The 25191-nt window shown below is 40.2% G+C and overlaps 1 pseudogene; it reads right to left on the bottom strand.

Annotated features, from left to right (window-relative positions):
• Positions 1 to 7428: 7428 nt before the first annotated feature.
• The window catches only part of LOC129528254 (transcription factor NF-E4-like), a 29261-nt pseudogene continuing 11498 nt past the window's right edge, over positions 7429 to 25191 (bottom strand).

Here is a 25191-nt window from a genome sequence, read left to right as displayed (position 1 = left end):
GAGAGTAGTGGTTCCCCCAGCATGGAGTTTGAGATCTGAGAACAGACAGAGTGCATCCTCAAGTGGGTCCCTGACCCCCGAGTAGCCTAACTGGGAGACACTCCCCCACAGTAGGGGCAGACTGACACCTCACATGGCTGGGAACTCCTCTGAGACAAAGCTTACAGAGGAACGATCAAGCAGCAATATTTGCTGTTCTGCAGCCTCCGCTGCTGATACCCAGGAAAACAGGGTCTAGAGTGGACCTCCAGCAAACTCCAACAGACCTGCAACTGAGGGTCCTGAATGTTAGAAGGAAAACTAACAAACAGAAAGGACATCCACACCAAAACCCCATCTGTACGTCACCATCATCAAAGACCAAAGGTAGATAAAACCACAAAGATGGGGAAAAAACAGAGAAGAAAAGTTGAAAATTCTAAAAATCAGAGTGCCTCTCTGACTCCAAAGGAATGCAGCTCCTCACCAGCAATGGAACAAAGCTGGACAGAGTTTGACTTTGATGAGTTGAGAGAAGGCTTCAGATGAGCAAACTTCTCCAAGCTAAAGGAGGAAGTTCAAAGATATTGCAAAGAAGATAAAAACCTTGAAAAAAGATTAGAAAAATGGCTAACTAGAATCACCAGTGTAGAGAAGTCCTTAAATGACCTGATGGAGCTGAAAACCATGGCATGAGAACTACATGACGAATGCACAAGCTTCAGTAGCCGATTTGATCAACTGGAAGAAAGGATATCAGTGATTGAAGACCAAATGAATGAAATGAAGCGAAAAGAGAAGTTAAGAGAAAAAAGAGTAAAAAGAAATGAACAAAGCCTCCAAGAAATATGGCACTATGTGAAAAGACCAAATCTACATCTGATTGGTGTACCTGAAAGTGACGGGGAGAATGGAACCAAGTTGGAAGACACTCTGCAGGATATTATCCAGGAGAATGTAGCCAAACTAGCAAGGCAGGCCAACATTCAAATTCAGGAAATACAGAGAACGCCACAGAGATACTCCTCAAGAAGAGCAACTCCAAGACATATAATTATCAGATTATCCATAGTGGAAATGAAGGAAAAAATGTTAACGGCAGCCAGGGAGAAAGGTCGGGTTACCCACAAAGGGAAGCCCATCAGACTAATAGTAGATCTCTTGGCAGAAACTCTACAAGCCAGAAGAGAGTGGGGGCCAATATTTAACATTCTTGAAGAAAAGAATTTTCAACCCAGAATTTCATATCCAGCCAAACTAAGCTTCAGAAGTGAAGAAGAAATAAAATCCTTTACAGACAAGCAAATGCTGAGATTTTGTCACCACCACGCCTGCCCTACAAGAGCTCCTGAAGGAAGCACTAAACATGGAAAGGAACAACCAGTACCAGCCACTGCAAAAATATGCCACATTGTAAAGACCATCGAGGCTAGGAAAAAACTGCATCAACTAACGAGCAAAATAACCAGCTAACATCATAATGACAGGCTCAAATTTACACACAACAATATTAACCTTAAATGTAAATGGGCTAAATGCTCCAATTAAAAGACACAGACTGGCAAATTGGATAAAGAGTCAAGACCCATCAGTGTGCTGTATTCAGGAAACCCATCTCATGTGCAGAGACACACATAGGCTCAAAATAAAGGGATGGAGGAAGATCTACCAAGCAACTGGAAAACAAGAAAAGGCAGGGGTTGCAATCCTAGTCTCTGATAAAACAGACTTTAAACCAACAAAGATCAAAAGAGAAAAAGAAGGCCATTACATAATGGTAAAGGGATCAATTCAACAAGAAGAGCTAACTATCCTAAATATATATGCACCCAATACAGGAGCACCCAGATTCATAAAGCAAGTCCTTAGAGACCTACAAAGAGACTTAGACTCCCATACTATAATAATGGGAGACTTTAACACCCCGCTGTCAACATTAGACAGAACAACGAGACAGAAAGTTAACAACGATATCCAGGAATTGAACTCAGCTCTGCACCAAGCAGACCTAATAGACATCTACAGAACTCTCCACCCCAAATCAACAGGATATACATTCTTATCAGCACCACATAGCACTTATTCCAAAATTGACCACATAGTTGGAAGTAAAGCACTCCTCAGCAAACGTAGAAGAACAGAAATTGTAACAAACTGTCTCTCAGACCACAGTGCAATCAAACTAGAACTCAGGATTAAGAAACTCACTCAAAACCTTTCAACTACCTGGAAACTGAACAACCTGCTCCTGAATGACTACTGGGTACATAATGAAAGGAAGGCAGAAATAAAGATGTTCTTTGAAACCAATGAGAACAAAGACACAACATACCACAATCTCTGAGACACATTAAAAGCAGTGTTTAGAGGGAAATTTATAGCACTAAATGCCCACAAGAGAAAGCAGGAAAGATCTAAAACTGACACCCTAACATCACAATTAAAAGAACTAGAAAAGCAAGAGCAAACACATTCAAAAGCTAGCAGAAGGCAAGAAATAACTAAGATCAGAGCAGAACTGAAGGAGATAGAGACACAAAAAACCCTTCAAAAAATCAATGAATCCAGGAGCTGTTTTTTTTTTTTTTTGGAAAAGATCAACAAAATTGATATACTGCTAGCAAGACTAATAAAGAAGAAAAGAGAGAAGAATCAAATAGATGCAATAAAAAATGATAAAGGGGATATCACCACCAATCCCACAGAAATACAAACTACCATCAGAGAATACTATAAACACCTCTACGCAAATAAACTAGAAAATCTAGAAGAAATGGATAAATTCCTGGACACATACACCCTCCCAAGACTAAACCAGGAAGAAGTTGAATCCCTGAATAGACCAATAACAGGCTCTGAAATTGAGGCAATAATAACCTACCAACCAAATAAAGTCCAGGACCAGATGGATTCACAGCCGAATTCTACCAGAGGTACAAGGAGGAACTGGTACCATTCCTTCGGAAACTATTCCAATCAATATAAAAAAAGGGAATCCTCCCTAACTCATTTTATGAGGCTAGCATCATCCTGATTCGAAAACCTGGCAGAGACACAACAAAAAAAGAGAATTACAGACAAATATCCCTGATGAATAGCGATGCAAAAGTCCTCAACAAAATACTGGCAAACCGAATCCAGCAGCACATCAAAAAGCTTATCCACCATGATCAAGTGGGCTTCATCCCTGGGATGCAAGGCTGGTTCAACATATGAAAATCTATAAACGTAATGCAGCATATAAACAGAACCAAAGACAAAAACCACTTGGTTATCTCAATAGATGCAGAAAAGGCCTTTGACAAAATTCAACAGCCCTTCATGCTAAAAAGTCTCAATAAATTAGGTATTGATGGGACATATCTCAAAATAATAAGAGCTATTTATGACAAACCCACAGCCAATATCATACTGAATGGGCAAAAACTGGAAGCATTCCCTTTGAAAACTGGTACAAGACAGGGATGCCCTCTCTCACCACTCCTATTCAACATAGTGTTGGAAGTTCTGGCCAGGGCAATCAGGAAGGAGAAAGAAATAAAAGGTATTCAGTTAGGAAAAGAGGAAGTCAAATTGTCCCTGTTTGCAGATGACATGATTGTATATCTAGAAAACCCCATTGTCTCAGCCCAAAATCTCCTTAAGCTGATAAGCAACTTCAGCAAAGTCTCAGGATACAAAATCAATGTGCAAAAATCACAAGCATTGTTATACACCAATAACAGACAAACAGAGAGCCAAATCATGAGTGAACTCCCATTCACAATTGCTTCAAAGAGAATAAAATACCTAGGAATACAACTTACAAGGGATGTGAAGGACATCTTAAGGAGAAATACAAACTACTGCTCAACGAAATAAAAGAGGACAAAAACAAATGGAAGAACATTCCATGCTCATGGATAGGAAGAATCAATATCTTGAAAATGGCCATACTGCCCAAGGTAATTTATAGATTCAATGTCATCCCATCAAGCTACCAATGACTTTCTTCACAGAATTGGAAAAAACTACTTTAAAGTTCATATGGAACCAAAAAAGAGCCCGCATTGCCAAGTCAATCCTAAGCCAAAAGAACAAAGCTGGAGGCATCACACTACCTGACTTCAAACTATACTACAAGGATACAGTAACCAAAACAGCATGGTACTGGTACTGAAACAGAGATATAGACCAATGGAACAGAACAGAGCCCTCAGAAATAATACCACATATCTGCAACCATCTGATCTTTGACAAACCTGACAAAAACAAGAAATGGGGAAAGGATTTCCTATTTAATACATGGTGCTGGGAAAACTGGCTAGCCATATGTAGAAAGCTGAAACTGGATCCCTTCCTTAGGCCTTATACAAAAATTAATTCGAGATGGATTAAAGATTTAAATGTTAGACCTAAAACCATAAAAACCCTAGAAGAAAACCTAGGCAATACCATTCAGGACATAGGCATGGGCAAAGACTTCATATCTAAAACACCAAAAGCAATGGCAACAAAAGCCAAAATTGACAAATGGGATCTAATTAAACTAAAGAGCTTCTGCACAGCAAAAGAAACTACCATCAGAGTGAAAAGGCAACCTACAGAATGGGAGAAAATTTTTGCAGTCTACTCATCTGACAAAGGGCGAATATCCAGAATCTACAAAGAACTCAAACAAATTTACAAGAAAAAAAAAAAAACATCAAAAAGTGGGCAAAGCATATGAACAGACACTTCTCAAAAGACGACATTTATGCAGCCAACAGACACATGAAAAAATGCTCATCATCACTGGCCATCAGAGAAATGCAAATCAAAACCACAATGAGATACCATCTCACACCAGTGAGAATGGCGATCATTAAAAAGTCAGGAAACAATGGGTGCTGGAGAGGATGTGGAAAAATAGGAACACTTTTACAGTGTTGGTGGGACTGTAAACTAGTTCAAACATTGTAGAAGTCAGTGCAGCGATTTTTCAAGGGTCTAGAACTAGAAATACCATTTGACCCAGCCATCCCATTACTGGGTATATACCCAAAGGATTATAAATCATGCTACTATAAGGACACATGCACATGTATGCTTATTGTGGCACTATTCACAATAGCAAACACTTGGAACCAACCCAAATGTCCATCAATGATAGTTTGGATTAAGAAAATGTGGCACAGCTGGGCACAGTGGCTCACGCCTGTAATCCCAGCATTTTGGGAGGCTAAGGCAGGTGGATCAGAAGGTCAGGAGATCAAGACCACCCTGGCTAACATGGTAAAACCCCGTCTCTACTAAAAATACAAAAAAAAATTAGCCAGGTGTGATGGTGGGCACCTGTAGTCCCAGCTACTCAGGAGGCTGAGACAGGACAATGGCGGGAACCCGAGAGATGGAGCTTGCAGTGAGCCGAGATCGTGCCACTGCACTCCACTCCACCCTGGGCAACAGAGCAAGACTCCATCTCAAAAAAAAAAAAAAAGAAAGAAAGAAAGAAAATGTGGCACATATACACCATGGAATACTATGCAGCCACAAAACAGGATGAGTTCATGTCCTTTGCAGGGACATGGATGAAGCTGGAAACCGTCATTCTCAGCAAACTATTGCAAGGACAAAAAACCAAACACCACATGTTCCCATTCATAGGTGGGAATTGAACAATGAGAACACATGGACACAGGAAGGGGAACATCACACACCGGGGCCTGTTGTAGGGTGGGGGGATGGGGGAGGGATAGCATTAGGAGATATACCTAATGTAAATGACGACTTAATGGGTGCAGCACACCAACATGGCACATGTATACATATGTGACAAACCTGCACATTGTGCACTTGTACCCTAGAACTTAAAGTATAATAATAAAAAAAAAAGAAAATTCTTCCAGCAAAAGATATTAACAGGAATTGGGCTTCAGAGAACCCAGTACATGAAGATGTGCAAAATGCCTTGTATAGCCTTTTTTAGTTTGCCTTTATTGCTGTATTGTAAATAGATATTAAAATTGATATTTATGAGTGTCTTCAGATTGAGTTACAGCTCGTTTCCCAGCCCTCCCTTTCTCAAGTCTTCCATGCCTCCATTGCAAATTTTCCAGCACAATTATTTTCAGAAGCCGGATTCCTGTATTGGGGAAGTTTTTCTGCGTTTTAATCACTGATGTGTACCTACACAAGGGGAGAGGTTGTAACTCGGGGAGCTAATGTAAAGAGAAGCTATATCATTTAACATATGTATATGAATTTGTCATTTTTACTTTAAAAAAAAAAAGAAGAGAATTTCTTGCTTAGTTTGTGGAGGTGGGAGGGACTGGAGGAGGGATATGTGGTCAGTTGTAAGCCCTTGGGTTCCCAGGGTAAGGGCTAGGCCTAGATAGGTGACTGAGGGGGTGCATATTTGTGCTTTCTTAGGGGAGACCTAGTACTCCCGTTCTGCCAAGGAGTTTAAAAGAGAGATAGTATGGGCATTGCAGTTTCTTTGAGAGGGGCTACACAGGAGCTGATTATTAACACACTGAAGGAGAGTGGACGGTTTTAGGGATAAGGTACATAAGTCACGAGCAAGGGCCTGTCCAAAAAGGTGGAAGCTGTCTCTGAAACCTTGAGGTAGTACGCACCAGGTGAGCTGACGTGAAAGGTGGGTATCAGGGTTTTCCCATGTAAAGGAAAAGAGGTCTTCAGAATCAGGGTGCAAAGGAATTGTGAAAAAAGCTTTCTTTAGGTTTAGGACAGAAAAATGGGTGGTATTGGAGGGAACTGCAGAAAGTAAAGCATATGGGTTAGGAACTACTAGACACACTGGGAGTATAGCTTGGTTGACGAGCCTAGGTCCTGTACTAAGTGATAAATTCCATCTGGCTTTTTAACAGGTAGAACTGGTGTGTTAAAAGGGAGTTTGTTGGGTGGTGTAGGTGACGGGCAAGGAGGCGAAAAATGATAGGCTTTAGGCCTATGAGAGCTGCTTGGGAGATGGGATACTGCTTCTGTGTTAGGAACTGGGTGGGCTTTTTAAGGATAATGCAGATGGGGGTGTGGTGTTCTGCGACTGAGGGTGTGGAAGTATCCTAAACAGCAGGGTTAACTACAGATGGGGGATAAGGAAGAGTTGCATGTTTTAGAGTGGGAGGGTGAAGGAGTAGAAGAAAGCTAGAAGTACTGGAGGGGTCTGGGTAATGTGTTGGGTACTATGGGGAATGTGGAAGAGGAGAGTAGTGTGGAGTTTTGAAAGGATATCTCTGCCTAGGAGCGGGATTGGGCATGAGGGCAGGACTAAGAAAGAGTGAGTGAAGGAAAAAGGGTGCAGGAAGCAGAAAAGTGGAGGGGTGGCTCGGGGTTTGGAGACTTATCCATTAATTCCCACAACACAGACTTGGGAGGACTGGGTGGGTTCTGAAAAATTAGATAAAGCAGAGTAGGTTGCCCCGATATTAATTTTAAAAGAACATACTGGCCTACCTTCCACCATCAGGGTTACCCTTGGCTTGGATGAAGAGATGGTAATTGCTGGGGCGTCCATTCCAGGGCACCATCAGCCTTCAGCGGTAAGGCTGATGAGATCCAAGTAGGAGGTTTTGGCCATCTTAGGAAGGGTCGGGGGCGGTCCTTGCGGGGGCTGCTCACAGTCCAACTTCCAGTGGAGTCCTCCCTAGACGGGGCACAGACTGGTGGGCTTACCTGGATTTGGGCATTGTCTGGACCAGTGGCCTTCATTGCAGCACTTGAAACAGGCGCCAGGTGGAGATGGATTGTTAGGAGGCTTCCGTGTGGAGCTGCGGCCCGTGGGCCTTCAGGGCTCCTGATGGCGGAGGCAAGCATTTGAAACTCTGCCTGTTTTTGCCTTCTACTTTCCTAGTCACAATTGTTAAAGACTTTGAAGGCTAAATTAGGAAGGTCTCATTGTAGGGTTTCAGGGCTGTCATCAAGCTTCCGAAGCTTGCACTGAATATTGGGGGTGGATTGAGAGATGAACCAAAGGTTTAAAATAGTGGTTTCTGCTGAGGATTTGAAGGGGGAAAAGGGGTTGAGTTACCAGGCAGTGGAGGATAGATAGGGGTGTAAGGTGGCGGGATGGGTTTATAGTCTTCAGGAGAGGGCGGTGAGGAAGGAGAATGGGTACAGGCAATACTAGAATTGTCCTGAGGAGGGGAAGGTGTAGGAAAAAAAGTGGATACAGCTGACTGGAAAGATAGTGGCTAAGAAGATGGCAGCTGGGAAAATGGTGGCTGGGAAGGTGGTGGCTGAGAAGACGGCATCTGGGAAGGTGGTGGCTGAGAAGACGGCATCTGGGAAGGTGGCGGCTGAGAAGACGGCATCTGGGAAGGTGGCGGCTGAGAAGGCAACAAGAAGGCTTAGGGAGTTAAAGAAGATCTTGAGAGGAAGAGGTAGGGGCTGAGAGGGGTGGACAGCAGCCAGCTGAATCAAATGAGGAAAAAGAGGCAGGGTCAGGAGGAGAAAGGCAATCAAGGTGGTGAGAATGGGGGAGAAGGATTTGAAAAGGTGAGCAAGAACTGCAGAGGTTGCATTGTGATCTGATTGCAAAAAGGCCTGGACAGAAGGAATTTCTCGCCATTTCTCCAGTTGTGGGCAATAATTGCTTAAATCAGTTAAAATTGTAAAGTCGATTGTTCCATTTGCGGGCCCTTCGAACTCATTATCCAATTCGTATTGTGGCCAGACTGAATTGCAAAAACACAACAAGGTGCTTAGGGCGAGTATCTTGCCTGAGGCCTAAGGTTTGCAGGTTTTTTATGAGGCAGCCTAGAGGGCTGTTTTTTAGAATGGAGGACTGGGAGTTTCCCATAACGGAGGGTAGGCTTGGGAGAACAGGGAAAAAGACCTTCCTGGATGGCTGGAGGGAGACAATAAAAGGAGCAAATCATCACTGCTGCCTTTTCATTCCGGAAGGGGATCAAATGGCCTAGAGGCATCCCCCTAAGACCAGATGATTCAGCGAGTGCCTGGCACATGCCAGAGCCTTCTTGGACCAACACTGGATTTTCAGACTGGAGGAACCAAGAGAGGCCGTGTGGATTTTTCTCTGTTAACCAGGCTCCTGGGGAAACTTACTAGTAGGCGAGATCAGTGACCGATGTGCATGCACAGAGAGGTGACTGGAGGCTGAAGAGCTTCCTTTGTCCGGCTGCTGTGGCCTCCTCTCCGGGGTGGAGGGGTAGGTCCATGGGGGACACAGACCTGAGCCCCTCCTGGGTTTCAGCAGCGGACGTAAGGTTCTTGTGTCGGTTCAAACCCCAAGAGCACGCCAAGAGACAACACGAGGCAATGTGGAGCAACATGCTGTTTTAATGAGCGCCTGGGTGCAGGTGGGCTGAGGCCTAAAACGCAGGTGGGCGTTAGCCCCTAGTGAGGACAGGACAAAGCTTTTATAGTCTCCTGTAAACGAGAGGTGTCCTAGTCTGATGTAACTGCTACGTTACGCCCAGATGGCCTTTTTCTCGATCTTCAGGGGTACATGTCATCCGGCTGGCTCTCTTCTTGCTTCTGCTATCTTGCTGGCTCACGCTGCTGACGCAAGTGGCCTTGTGCTTTGGGACTGGGCCTGAGAAGGGAGGAGTTATTCATCTCCTTAAGCTTTCAGGCCCCAGGGAGAATCTTACAGCAAGGACTGGAGGGAAGTTTCATAGGATCATGCTGGAGGGGGCTCCATGTAGAACGAGGTCATGCTGCTGGGGCTTCCTGCAGAGCGAGGTAGTTGTGCCAAAATGTTGTTTGCGATTAGCCATCTGTATTAGGGTTCTCTAGAGGGACAGAACTAATAGGATAGATGTCTATATGAAAGGGATTTTATTAAGGAGAATTGACTCATAATGATCACACGGTAAAGTCCCATGATAGGCCATCTGAAAGTGAAGAGCAAGGAATCCAGTGGTAGATCAGTCCGAGTCCCAAAACCTCAAAAGTAGGGAAGCCAACAGTGCAGCTTCAGTCTGTGGCCAAAGGCCTGAGAGCCCCTGGCAATCCGCTGGTTAAGTCCAAGGGTCCAAAAGCTGAAGAACTTGGAGTCTGATGTTTGAGGGCAGGAAGCATCCAGCACAGGAGAAAGATAAAGATCAGAAGACTCAGCAATTCTGCTCTTCCATCTTCTGCCTGCTTTATTCTAGCGACGTGGGCAGCTGATTAGATGGTGCCCACCCAGACTGAGGGTGGGTCTGCCTCTCTGAGTCCACTGACTCAAATGTTAATCTCCTTTGGCAACTCCCTCACAGACACACCCAGGAACCGTACTTTGCATCCTTCAATCCAGTCAAGTTGATGCTCAATATTAACCATCACACTGTCTCTTAGAACAATTATTCTCCTTAACCTGGAACCCTTTCCTCATTGCTGCTTACTTACCTTATCAGGACTCCACAATAAGGTTGGTTAGAGATTTGGGAGCAAGAACACTCAAGTTCAAATCCCAGCTTTCTCACTTACTAAGTCAGCTGGCTCTTCCTTAAGTGGTTTAACCCCTAACTCCATGCTTCAGTTTTCTCACCTGTAAAATTGTGATTAAAAATACTTGCCCCTTAAGGACTGTCAAGAGAATTATGTTATTACATGTGGAAATGTGATAATGATATAGGAGTTAAAAAGAAATTATTTAGACAGATAGGGTAAGAAAGTCCTCAGTAAGGTTTTCCCTTGAATGAAAAGCAGCCCCAAATCATTTCTTTTATAACAAAAAAGCAGCCTAAAAAACCAAGCCACAGCATAGATAAGCAAGCTGGAAGCTTGCATGGATGAATGCTGGCAGCTGTGCCAATAGGAGAAGGCTACCTGGGGGCTAGGCAAGTTCAACATGGCGGCTCCATCTTCCCTTTTCCTTGTCAACCACGTGTACAGTAAGGAGCAGACAACATGGCCACTGGCCAGGTAGAAAACCCATTTGCATGATAAAAAGATTAGGGTCGTGTGGCCAGCTTCTTCACACACTATGTAAATGTCACACCTGCTCCAACCAATCTTTAGGTCCTATGTAAATCAGACACTGCCTCTTCAAGCCAGTCTATAAACCCCAAACTTCTTCCTCCTCCCCTCCACCCTCCACACTCCACCATGGACCATGGACCATGGACCAGAAGTCCCACTTTGACGTCCCTCTCTCTCTGCAGGAGAGAGAGCTATTCTCCTTTCTCTTTCTTTTGCCTATTAAACCTCTGCTCCTAAACCCATTCCTTGTGCGTCCATGTCTTTGATTTTCTTGGCTTGAGACAACAAACCTTGGGTATTTCCCCAAACAAATAACGTCACTTCAATAATATATGAAAAGTATTTAGAATGTATGTTTATGTGCCATATAAATGTTTGCACATAACTGAAGGAAATTATTAGTTTCCTTCAGTAGACATTTTCACTTAGTCACCATGAGCATTTTACATTTTTCCTATTTCTTGTGAAATAATAAGCCTGGCCTTACTATGTGAAAAGCTAACTCAGCTGACCTTGGCAGGCAATGGCAATGAAAGTTACCACCAAAGCGTTTCCCTCTAATCCAATGGTTCTCAGCCTTGGTCTTACCCTGGAACTCAGGGAACTTTACGTAGTACTGATGCCTGGGACCCAACCCCAGATTTGCTCATTTAATTGGTTTGGGGGCAGTCTAAGTATTGGGTGTTATAGAAGCTTCCCAGATGGCTCTAGAGCACAGCCAAGGTTGAGAACTCTCGCCGAACCTTCTTTCATGGAGGTGAAGTGCGAGTGGGGTTTTTGAAGGTCAGATTCACTCACCACATGAAACCAGGATGTTAGTAGTGCTTCTTGAAAAATAAGTGTTTCAATGCCAAATACATTTTAGAAGTTCTGGGTTAAACAACAGCAAATAATAAACAACCTTTGTTTGCTAGAGGATTTATAGGACTTTTAAGGGCCTTTGGTATTTTAATGGACATTGAAACTCTCAAAGAGGGGGAATTATACATGGAGCCTTTCCTAAACTAATTTAACCACAGAAACTTTTTGAGTTTGAGTGTCTTGGGGAACTGGCAATCTGAGAAATACACTTTGGAAAATGCTAAATTTATGGCAATGCCAAAAGCAGTGTGGAAAACTGAGCGAAGGCAGAGCCTAGGGGAGCTCTTGGGTCTCCTGATCCGGACTCCCCGGCTCCTGGCTCTCCCCTGACAGAGCATTCTAGCCTGTTACCGCCACTCACTTTACTGAGAAGAAAGAGAGCACCCAAAAAGGACAGAAATTACCCATCCTGGTCCAAGGGGAGAAAAACAATGCAACACAGGGGAACGGTAGTGGACTCGGTGTTCAGCTGCCCTGGAAGCCTGAACAAAATAGAATTTTTGTTAGGACTGGAGTCCTTGGCTTCCAGGTGTGACTAAGGAACCATCAGTATGATGGTGGGGTGAAAAGGATGTTGGGCTGTGCGTCCAGAAACCCAAGCATAGTATTCAGAAAACTGCCTCCATCCTCTGACTTGCTTTTCTTAGTAAAGCTAAAATTGTGGCTAGAAATTGCAGCTATACAGTCACTAATTTCCCTGACTTAATGGTATATCCCTTTCACTTTAACCTTATCTTGTACAGTGCATCGTTTTCAAAACTTTTTCACGCATATTGTCTCATTAGATTCATAGAAAAATCTTACCTGCTAGGCAGTGCTAGTATTCTTGTTATCCATATTCTTCAGAGGGGAAAACTGAGGCCTAGAGAGGCGAGTTGACCTGCCTGAAATTACAGAAGTCTGTGATGAACCCAGGTTTGAGTATAGGTCTTTCTGCCACACGTTCTTTCCACTGTGTTCTGAACCTGCTTTCAAATTACAGATTTATAGAATTCTTATGGGGGGGAACTTCCTTTCCCCAGGATGCATGTTTCCAAGTTAGGAGTAGCAGGCCTACCTCTATCTACATTAACCCATTTTCCCCAACGGAGGGTAGAAAGAGTGACAATTGATTGGAAAGTTTGGGAGCAGAGGGTGAGATCCCTGGGCTTATCCCCTTCTGTGCTTGGCTGTGGGCATCTGCAGGCAGTGCACAGTCTCTTCTGCACCAGCCTTATGGCAAGAGAAGGCACACAGTTTGGGGAGGAAAGATAAATTCAGAGGAAGGTTAGCGGCTCCTTTAGCTGCATGTTGAGCCATGGCCTCCAACAGAGCTTTTATCACAATAAAACCTATTTTGATCTCCATCATCTATAATTCCTGAGTGTGGCTCTTTTACAATAGATTCCAAACATGGGTACGGAAATGGGCCATTATTTATTAGTCCCCCCCAGACCTTATAAATTTTATAGCTGAATCAAACCTGAAGTTATTTGGCCTAAGTTGCTGCTTTTAAAAAATGAATCATCTGAGTAACAGTCAGGTTTTATTACTTGCTGAAAATCACACAAAGCTGATTAATGCATAAGCCACTGGGTATCCTGACTTACTGGGAACCATTACTTTTGTCCATTTAAGCATGGTTTCTTCAGGATTACCCAAGAGGGAGGCTGAGCTCATGTTTGGAGCACCCCCCCAACACACACACACACACACAGCAGGTGGCCATAACAAAATGAGGAAACAAATGTTATAAATAAATTGATATTCAGTGAGGTCCAATAAATCATTGAAGTAATCATTGTGGTTGGGAGAGAAAATTACAATTTATTGGGCATCCCTAACCTTTAGGATAGTTCTTAGTTTGAATTATACATGAGAATATCAGTCAGTTTTACTGCAGTAAGAACCCCCAAATTCCACTGGCTTATAATAACCAGCATTTATTGATCATGAATTTTAATTGTTGGCAGGTGCAGGTCATTTGTGGTGGTTCTTCCCAGCCCTGTTCCCCATGTTTTCTCTCTCTAAGACCCAGGCTGAAGAAGCAGCCCATATTCGGGACATGGCATACTTGTGGAAGAGGAAACAGAGCAGGAGAATTCATGGAACCCATGGTGCCTTTTAAAGCATCTTTCACGCAAGGCAGACGACACTTCTGCTCACATCCCTTTGGCCAAAGCCTGTCACATGGCCAAGTAAAGAGGGATGTAAGCTGCTCCCTCAAGAGGACTACAAGTCCCGTGGCCATGAAGGGGCACGTATAATAGAGAAGGAGAGAGCACATACTTGAGAGAAATAATACAATCATCCACAGAGTGTACACTGGGTCTGTAGAAGTCCTAATCTGGACCTGGCCTTAAAGTGAGAATATAGCACCCTTTTGACCCTCTGGAAAACCCTCCCCTAGAGTTAGAATGGGGTGGAGGAGGTTGAAATGTAAAAGGAGGAGAGAGTTGCATCAGGTGAAGGGAGTAGTCCTGTAAAATGTGCTTTGGATTGGAGTCCACTAAAGAGACCATCCCCAACCCCTCCCCGGGGCATTAGATGTCTTGCAGGTTATTCATGCAGGAGAGGGAAAATTGGGTATGCAGTGGCACAAATAATCCAAAACTCATTGATATTTGAATACTTAATGCTGTTTGTGATTTCTGTAGCCAGCATAGTTCCCTTCTTGACTGCACTTCACTGGGATCACTGTGAAGGTTGCTTGGTATTCCCCATGCACACAGCAGCTAATGGGAAGAAGACAGTGAGGAGGAGCATGAGATGAAAGTCAACTAAATAAGGTGAGGCTGGCCACAAAAGTGATTAATTCTCATAGGGACAAATGAGTAACCTCTTACTCCCAGCTGAATTCTAAGCCTCACACAGGGAATGAGAGAGAGCAAATCTCATGAGACTTCACTGCCTTCTCCAACTATTGATTCTGCAGTAGCCTCACCCATTCTCCCAGGATGTAAACTCAAGATTGGTGAGGAGAGGACAGGGCTCACGCAAATTATAGGCTGCAGCATGCTGCAGCCCTTGAAAGGAGTTCAAAATTTTTTTTCTTTATTCCCTCTTGTATAAAGGAGTGATTGAGGGCCCACTAGTTGCAAATGTGTGGGCACTATAGGGAAGTCAAAAGTAATAAGGAGACACTATCCCTGCCCCTCCAAAATTATTGCTAGTGATGATAACATTTTATAACTTTAAAGCTCCTTTAATGTTTTAAGTTGCTTCATAGTAGGAGGCCAGAGCTATAGAAGCAGCTCTGTAACCAAGAAGCTACCAGAGGCCCCCTCTAAGATTTTTCTGTCCTTAGAGACGTTTTTCATGTTCTCAAGCTTGTAAAGTGCAGTACTCAGGGCTGTGGTGGTACCCAGCCTGGGAGGTGGTGTCTGTGGGCTTATGAATTTGGGAGATAGCACTCAGCTAAAGTCGCTAAGCTACCAGAAATAAAAGAACAGAAAAAAATGCAAAATCTCTTGTCCATGCACCATTTTGCATTACCTCACTGTCTAGAAAAATAGTTTGCAATATTGCTGAGTGGTTAAGAGCTTAATTTTTTACAATAGACTATCAAGTTCAAAACTTGACTTACCCATTTATTACCTGTGTGTCCTTGGAAAAGTTATCTTACTCTGTGTGCCTCAGTTTCCTCGTCTAGAACTAGGATTGTTATAAGAATCCAAAACACAATGTTTTATTTTCTTGTTGCTTAGCTAATTACAAAACACACACTGAAGCAGCACTAAGAATATGATGGTTCTACTATAACAGTACAAGTCTAAGTCTCTTGAGATACTAAGGTTCAGGCATGTGATTTAGTTTCTTTCAACCAGATCTAACTGCAAGGGCCTATGATTTGGAAGTGAGGAAATGGCAGGTATGGGATTTCCATTTTGCAGCCCGGCGGGTGGCAGAGGCCACATGTTTCTGTGATTGGAAGTGGGGGAAGCAGGAGAGGCCACTTGCTATCATGGATAGGGCAGTGGGGTCCTGGGATCAGTGGCCAGTTCCTCAGGGTGTTTCCAGGAGTTGTTAGTAGAAATCAGCCTAGAATTGTCCCTCTAGTCCTTTTTGTGACTCTGGGAGCTAGGGAAAGTAGCCTGGGCTCCAATCCTGGCTCTGCCGCTTAATAATTGTGTGATCTCAGGCAAGTTATCTCACTGCTTTATGCCAGTTTCCTTATCTGAAAAGTGGGGCAAATAGGTAGCTGTCGCACAGGGTTTTCATACAGTATAAAGGAGTTAATATAGGTAAAGCATTTAGAATGCATCCTGACACACGGTAAACACATTAATGTTACATTATGGTTGTTGTTGCTTCTGTTATTATTATTACTAATAATATATTTCAAACTAGCTAAAGTGGATTCTTTTATCTATGAGTAAAAGCACAGATTAATACAAAGAGCAACATGCTTTGTACTTGAATTTTTAGGTAAAGAAGTATTAATATATATATGCGTTGGTGCCTGAAAAGGCCAAGAAACTATAGTTTAGAAAGTGTATAAATGGATGAAGACAATTAAAAAAAATCATTAATGAAGTCAGGGAATTACAGGATGGAATGCAGAATAGGGACAATCAACTGTGTTACAAGAATATGAAAAACCTCACTGAAAGAAGTATAGAGAAAAGGTGCTGATTTAAGCAACTTTGGAAATGAGCAGAGACCTTAAGACTAAAGGCAAAAGAAACTGTACACAAGCACTGTATCCAAACTGATAAAGGCTTTCCTACGCAGATTACAGGCAAGTGGAGGAGGCTAGAATGACTCATATGGTAATAGATTAGAGTTAAAGATGTTAGAATTAACTCTGCTGGGTGTGGTGGCTCATGCCTATAATCCTAGCACTTTGGGAGTCCAAGGCAGGAGAATTGCTTAAGCCCGAGTTCAAGACCAGCCTTGGCAACACAGTGAAACCTCATCTCTACAAAAACATGGGAAGTAGCTGCGTGTGGTGGTGCACACTTGTAGTCCCAGCTACTTGGAAGGTTGAGGATCACTTGAGCCCAGGATGCAGAAGTTGCAGTGATTCAAGATCATGCCACTGCACTCCAGCCTGAAAGCAGAGATTCTGTTTCAAAAAAAAAAAAAAAGAGATTTGCTCATTTTCAGCTTAATATAGTTAAATGTATAAATATTTGTAAATAGGTGTATGTACACAGGTTAGCACATATACATATAATTCTCTCTTCTGTCAGCTAAGAAAGCCTAAAAGAAACAACATCTTTATGGCACACCTAGTGCTCAGATCTTGGTTCCTTATATCATTCTGCAATAAAAGGAACCAGGGATCCTTGAAGAAATTGCCTGTTCTAGCACTAGTGAAGGAAACACAGAAGATAAGCCTGGAGCAGCACCTTATAGTGCCAAAAAGTAAGAAAGCGCTAAGAAAGAAAGAGAAAGCGGGGCTGGGGAGAGGAAGTAGGGAAGGTAAGGAAGGGGAGGGGAAAAGAGAGAAACGGTGGAGACAGGGGGTCCATAGTAATAGGATACATCAATAGGAGACAACTATAAGAGTTCCCAATGGCCAACTCTGGGTCAATTTGAGTGCCAAAATAAAATTATAACCCAAACTATAAAATAAATATCCATGATTCTATACAGATATAGACGATTTTAAAAATAAATAATTGGAGTAAAAGGGACAAATCTGTGAAGAACAATTCCAAGTGATTTATGTGAATACTCCACCTCTAGTATGTGGAGCATAACTCCCCCCGACCAAAATGTGAGCTATCTATACTGATTTCCTTGCAAAAAGTACAGTATGGAAAGGTGAATGGGGAGCAGGCAGTAATTTGCTATAGAGAAATCTGACAAACAATACCTTGGCCAGGTGATCAAGATCAATGTCAATAGTGCTCAGTCAAACAAATCATATGTACCCTTGATATGATTTAATGAGATACTGATGGATAATATAATGAGGCTAACTGTATTACCCCTGTGCTCTTCCTCCCAAAAACCTATAACCCCAGCCTAATCATGAGGAACAAAATTAGAAAAATCCAAATTGAGGGACAGTCTCTACAAAATACGTGACCTGTACTCTATCCCTCAAACTGTCAAGGTCATCAAAAATAAAGAATGTCCAAGAAGATGTCACAGTCTCGAGGGGCCTAAGGAGACACAAGAACTAAATGGAATGTGGTCTCTTGGATGGGATCCTGGAACAACAAGAAAAGCCATTAAGTAAAAACTAAGCAAATCTGTATAAAGTATGCATTGTGGTGAATTTTTTAAAAAGTGAATGAAGAAATTTCAAAAGAAGAGATAGACAATGACAAAAGCTTTATTAATATCAACATTTTGAAGACACAGACCCAGCAACTGGAAGGGACAATCCGGCCATACAAGAAGCTCTTTTGGATTCTACAGTAGATGCAGAGAATGCCTTCTGCTGGTGGACCTGTTATACCACAACTGAAAGTTGTGATTTGGACTGATATTAGAACCTGTAAAAACTACACTGATGAAGTTCTCCAGCACAAGTTGGAGCTAAATCTGCTTTAAAAGAGACCCAGGAATTATTCTGATAAATTGTGTAGTGAAATTAGTAGGATTCTCAAAAAGATCAGCCTCTGAGAAGTGTGTATCAACAATCAACTTCAACACTTGGTTCAAGAACATTGTGCTCCACATCCCAGCTGCCTAAGACAAGAGATGGTGCCAGCTGGGAAAAGAGAGAAGAAACTAAAAGGAACAGATTTTTTTCTTTTTCTAAAATCACAGAAGGATAAATGAGAAATGGAATAAAACATTAGCAGCATTTCTAATGGTACCATTTTGGTAAATCTTAAACAGAACACAACTGAGGCAACAATTTAGAAGGACATTAGAATTTATGAAGTGGCTCCAGTCAAAAGTTGAGCAAATAATATGACTAGGGATATGCCTAAAGCAATTATCCCAGAATGTGCAGTAGATGTTTCTTAAAATGTATTGTTACACTTGCTGCTAATCAGTTGCTTTCTCATGTTCAGTTATATTTCATTTTGCTTAATCTGTAAAAACAATATATCACAGAACCTGTTCAGTGGGTGAGGGAATATATATGTACCTAAATACACGTATATATCATATATATCTAAATACACATAAAGATATATATGCACACATATATATATACATAAATTGTGTTATGATGAATGTAATTTAAAGCTCTTGAGAATTAATATGATGTTTAGTCGAGTCATTTTAAATGATCGTTAAGAAAGCATAATAGTGACCATCTCATTTGATTTTCTGAGGAATTTTGTGAGGTAATAACACCAGGTATTGTTATCCTCATGTTACAGAGGGGAAAATAAGCCCAGAGAGGTTAAGTGGCTTGCTCAAGGTCGCAGAGTTGGAAGAGCTTGCAATATATTTGGGCTAATAAAACACATCCAGGCACATAAAACATCCTGAAATAATTAGAAGCTTGTGGTTTTTTTCTGAATCGAATTTCCAAGCCCCAAAGATATTCTCCTAACTAAAAAGAGATCCACACAAACAAATCATTTTTGTCTGCCTGAGAAATACAGCGGGTTCTTTTTGAGGGTGAAAAACAAATTTGCCTTCTTCAAGCTTGCTGATGAAGTAGAAATATTGGTGCAAGACTTTTACAGTTCATTAACTGTCATCCAGAGCAAGGAAGATTTGTGGCTTGCTTAAGCGACCGTTGGGCAGGGGTATGACACACATGCCAATAGGTTTAACTGTTTAGCAACGGGCTGTGGCAACAGACCAGGAGGCCACCAGCTCCCAGACAAGGGCAATGAGGACATCAGTCACACTCAGAGTAGATTGCTTTGGGTCCTCACATTAAAAAAATCTCTAGAATATTGTGTGTAGAATTATTTTTATGTTCTTTCTGGAGGTTTCCATTGTAAAATCAATATTTATAAGCCACTTCTGGAAGACCTATGTTGTTAGTATTAGGTACTATAAATTGAATATTACAACCATCAGCTCTACATTTCTAGTTCTTTAGATTTATAACAGCATTTCAGATATGCCAGAGTGAAGGACAAAAGTTAGACTAAAATCTATGGCAAAAAAGAGCAATTAACACATTTATTCAATGACCAAGCAAAGTGTTCTTTTGGTTTCAACAGAATTACTTGGTATTCTGCCCATGACAGGTTGTTTACTCTAAAATAAATTTCTAAAGAATTGACTGGTTTGGATCAAATGTGTAATCCTGAAGGGCATAAGAAAACACCTGGAATTTGATTTTTTTTAGTTCCCACATATGAGTGAGAACATATAATGTTTGTTTTTGTTTTTCTGTGCCTGCATAAGAAAACACCTGGAATTTGATTTTGAGGTCAATCACTCATCTTGAAAAAAAAAAAGTGACTGGAAACTTCCTAATGAGCTTATCTTGTGATTGTCCTGATGTTTGGACCACTGTGCTACATCTGTTGATGTTTGTTGTTTATTTTGGGTGAAAAAAAGTCTTCTGTGCCTATGTGAGTAATCAATGCCTGATATTAAGTGATATTGTGTTAGTTACTTAGAAGTAAATCAAAAGAGCTTGCATTTCACAGAGGGATATATACAGTTAATATTGCCCCATGCTGAAAATTTCAACCAAGGAACATGCTATTATTTATAGTAACAAACAATTACCCTTCACAATAGAACTAAAAACAGAATTCTGACTCATGAATATGCTTTTAATATTTCCCTGCTGTGGACATTAATTTTTTCCCCACCCTGGAACACACTGAGAAAGAGTGTTGTGTACATGCAGAAGAGTGCATGTGGGTGTACATATGCCTGTGTGTGTGAATATAAATAGTGAATAAAACAGAACTCCACTCATTATTTTTTACTAAACACAAATAATAACATCTAGTAAATGTTTAGCAAATGTTTAACAAATGTTCTGAAAATTTTAATACAGAGCAAAGATTATTACTGATCTATTATTTTAAGACTATTAGTATAATTAATCTTTCAATGAGTGACACACAAAATATTATGATGATCCTTTGAGACCATAATCATGTTGTCAATGATCAATTTTTTATTTTTTATTTTTATAGGTATATAAGAAATATATATATTTTCAGAGTACTTGCGATAATTTGATACCTTCAAATAATCAAATCAGGGTAATTGGGATATCCAACACTTTAAATATTAATCTTTTCTAATTATTCTCTTCTAGCCATTTTGAAATGTACAGTTGATTAATGTTAACTACAGTCACCCACCTGATCTATCAAACACTATGTTTGATTTCTTCTAAGTGTATATTTGTACCCATTGATCAACCTGTCTTCATCCCTCTCTTCCTCTACCCTTTCCAGCCTCTGGTAACCACCAATCTACTCTCCATCTTCATGAGATCCACTTTTTTAGTTCCCACATATGAGTGAGAACATATAATGTTTGTTTTTTGTTTTTCTTTGCGTGGCTTATTTCTCTTAATACAATGACCTCCAGTTTCATCCATGTTGCTGCAAATAACAGGATTTCATTTTTCATGGCTGAATGATATTCCATTGTATATATATCACATTTTTATTATCCATTCATCCAATGATGGACACAACGGTTGATTTCATATTTTGGCTATTATACATACAACTCCAATAAATATGGAAGTACAGATATCTCTTTGATATATGGATTTCCTTTCTTTTGGATATATACCCAGCTGGATATATGGTAGCTCTAGTTTTAGTTTTTAAAGGAAACTTCATACTGATTTCCTTAGTGGCTGTATTAATTAACCTTCCCACCAACAGTATACAAGGGTCCCCCTTTCTCCATATCCTTACCAGCAGCTGTTACTCCCTATCTTTTTGATAAAAGCCATTCTAATTGGGGTGAGACGATATATCATTGTTGTTTTGATTTGCATTTCTCTGATGCTTAGTGATGTTGAGCATTTTTTTACATACCTGTTGGTCATTTGTACGTCTTTTTTATGAGAGATGTCTATTCATGTCCTTTGTCCACTTTTTAATTAAATTGTTTGCTTTTTTGCTATTGTTTGAGCTCCTTATATTAATATATTCTGATAAGTGTTTTCTGATCTGCATTTCTCTGATGATTAGTGATGTTGAGCATTTTTTCATATACCTGTTAGTCATTTGTATGTCTTTTTTTGAGAGATGTCTACTCCTGCCCTTTGTCCACTTTTTAATTGAATTGTTTGTTTGCTTTTTTGCTGTTGAATTGTTTAAACTCCTTATATTAACATATTTGATGAAGGTTTTTATCATAAAGCCATGTTGAATTTTACCTAATGCTTTTTCAGTATCTATTGAAATGATCATAAGCCTTTTATTCTTGGTTCTAATAATACGATGTATTATATTTATTAATTTGCATACATTGAACCAGTCTTGCATCCTGGGATGAATCACACTTCATCATGGTGAATGATCTTTTTAATATGTTGTAATGTTGTTGCATTCACTTTGCTAGTGTTTTGTTAAGGATTTTTTCATCTGTGTTCATCAGTGATGATGGCCTGTAGTGTTATTTTTCACTTGTGCCCTTGTCTGGTTTAGGTATCAGGGTAATTCTGGGCTTATAGAATGAGTTTGGAAGTATTCCCTTTTCTTCAGTTTTGTTGAAGAGTTTGAGTACAATTGGTATTAGTTCTTCTTTAAAGGTTTGGTAGAGGGCTGGGCATGGTGGCTCACACTTGTTAATCCCAGCACTTTGGGAGGCTGAGGCATGTGGATTACTTGAGATCAGGAGTTTGCGACCAGCCTGGCCAACATGGCAAAAACCCATCTCTACTAAAAATTCAAAAATTAGCCAGGCATGGTGGTGCACATCTGTGATCTCAGCTGTTCAGGAGGCTGAGATAGGAGAATCTCTTGAACCTGAGAGGTGGAGGTGGCAATGAGCTGAGATCATGTCACTGCACTCCAGCCTGGGTGACAGAGTGAGTGAGACTTCATCTCAACAAATACATATAAATAAATGTTTGGTGGAATTCAGCAGTGAAGCTATCAGGTCCTGGGCTTTTCTTCGATGGTAGACTTTTTCTTACAGCTTTGATCTCATTACTCACTGTTGTTTTATTGAAGTTTTCTATCACTTCATGGTTCAATCTTGATAGGTTGTATGTTTCCAGAAATTTATTCATTTCTTCTAGGTTTTTCAATTTGTTGACAATATAGTTGTACATAATAGTCTCCAATTCTTTGTATTTCTGTGCTCTCAGTCACTATGTCTCCTTTTTCATTTAATTTTATTTATTTGGATGTTCTCTCTTTTTTTCTTAGTCTAGCTAAAAGCTTGTCAATTTTGTGTATCTTTAAAAAAATAACTTTTCAGTTCATTGCTTTTCTGTATTTTTTTAGTTCCAATTTTATTTATTTCTGCTCTAATTTTTATTATTTCTTTCCTTCTACTAACTTTGGGTTTGATTTTTGTTCTTGCTTTTCTAATTCCTTGAAGTGCATCATTAGGTCTTTTATTTGAAGTCTTTTCCTTTTTTCATATAGGCATTTATTGCTATAAACTTCTACTAAAAGTACTGCTTTTGCTGTATCCCATAGATTTTTGTATTTTGTCTTTCTGTTTTTATTGTTTTAATGAAGTTTTTGTTTCCTTCTTAATTCCTTCATTGACCCATTGGTCGCTCAGAAACATGTTGTCTAATTTGTATGTGGTTATGTTGTTTCTGAGGTTCTTCTAGTTATTGGTTTCTAATTTTAGTCCATTGTGTTCGGAAAATATAGTTGATAAGATTTCTGCTTTTTTGAATCTGTTGAGACTTATTTTGTGGCCTGAAATATGGTCTTCTGGAGAATGTTCCATGTGCTGATAAAAAGAATGTATTTTGCAACAGTTAGGTAAAATGCTAACTCTGATGTTTCTTTGCTGAATTTCTGTCTAGATGATCTGCCCATTACTGAGAATGGGGTGTTGAAGTCCCCTACTATTACTATATTGCAGTCTACTCTCCTTTTAGATCTATTAATGTTTGCTTTATATAATTGGGTGCTCTGGTGTTTGGTGCATAGTTATTTATGATTGTTATATCCTCTTTTTGAACTGAGTTCTTTTTATCATTATAGAAGGACTTTCATCGTCTCTTTTTACAGTCTCAGACTTGTCTGTTTTATCTGATATCAGCATAGCTACTCTTGCTCTTTTTTAGTTTTCACTTGCATGGGATATCTTTTCTATCTCTTACTTTCAGTTCTTATGCGTCTTTATAGGTGAAGTTGGTTTCTTGTAGGCAACATATAGTTCAGTCTTGTTTCTTCATCTATTCAGCCACTCTATGGCTTTTAATTGGTGAATTGAGTCCAGTTATATTCAGTGTTATTTGTGATAAGTAAGGACTTACTATTGCCATTGTATTGCTGGTCTTCTGGTTGTTTGGAACTCCTCTCTTCCTTTCTTTATTTCTTACTGTCTTCCTTTTTGGTTAAATTATTTTCTCTGGTAGTATATTATAATTCATTACTTTTTTGTTTTTAGTGTATCTGCTGCAGATTTTTGCATTGTAGCTACTCTGGCATTTACAAAAAAAAATCTTATAGATATAACAAGTTATTTCAAAGAGATGATAACTCATTTTAAATCCTGAAAAAGAATAGAAACAAATGAAGAAAAAACCAAAAGTTTAACTTCATCTCCCCACATTTTGATCTTTCATTGTCTCAATTTACATCTTTTTATATTGCCCATCTCTTACCAGGTTGCTGTTGCTGTTATTGTTTTCTATAGATTTGTCTTTTAGGCTTCATACCAAAGTTATGAGTGGATTGCATACCACAACTACAGTATTGGAGTATTATGGAGTTACCTTTGTGCTTAATTTTACCAGTGGGTTTTATACCTTCAAACATTTTCTTTTTTCACGTTAGTATTTTTTTTCAGACTTAAGAACTCCCTTTAGCAATTCTTATAAATCAGATCTGGTGGTGGTGAATTCTCTCAGCTTTCATTCATCTGAAAAAACTTTATCTCTTTTTCATATTTGAAGGATAGCTTTGCTAAATACAGTATTCTTGGATGGCAAGCTTTGCTAAATACAGTATTCTTAGATGGCAAGTTTTTTTCTTTTAGCACTTTGAAACTGCCATCCCACTCCCTCCTGGCCTGTATCGCTTCTGTTGAAAAGATTGTTGCCTGATGAATTGGAGTTTCCTTATAAATTATCTGTTTCTTTTCTGTTTGTTCTTTTAGGATCCCCTTTTTCCTCAACCTTTGAGAATTTAATTATATGCCTTGGGGTGGTCTCATTAGATTAAATCTGTTTGATGTTCTCTAACCTTCTTGTAACTGAATATTTATATCTTTCTTAATTTCTGAAAAGTTTTCTGTTTTTGTTTCTTTGAATAAACTTTTTACCCTCTTGTCTTTTTCAACTCCCTCTTGAATACCAATAGTTTTTGGATTTGGTCCTTGGAGATAATTTGCTATATCTTGTAGGCAATCTTCATTCCTTTTCATTCTTTTTTCTTTTCCTCTTCTGACTGTAATGTCAAAAAGACT

This window comes from Gorilla gorilla, chromosome 17, assembly GCF_029281585.2.
Source record: "Gorilla gorilla gorilla isolate KB3781 chromosome 17, NHGRI_mGorGor1-v2.1_pri, whole genome shotgun sequence".
NCBI lineage: Eukaryota > Metazoa > Chordata > Mammalia > Primates > Hominidae > Gorilla > Gorilla gorilla.
The sequence above is the reverse complement of the archived record's forward strand: the minus strand, read 5'-3'. Positions and strand labels throughout refer to the sequence as shown.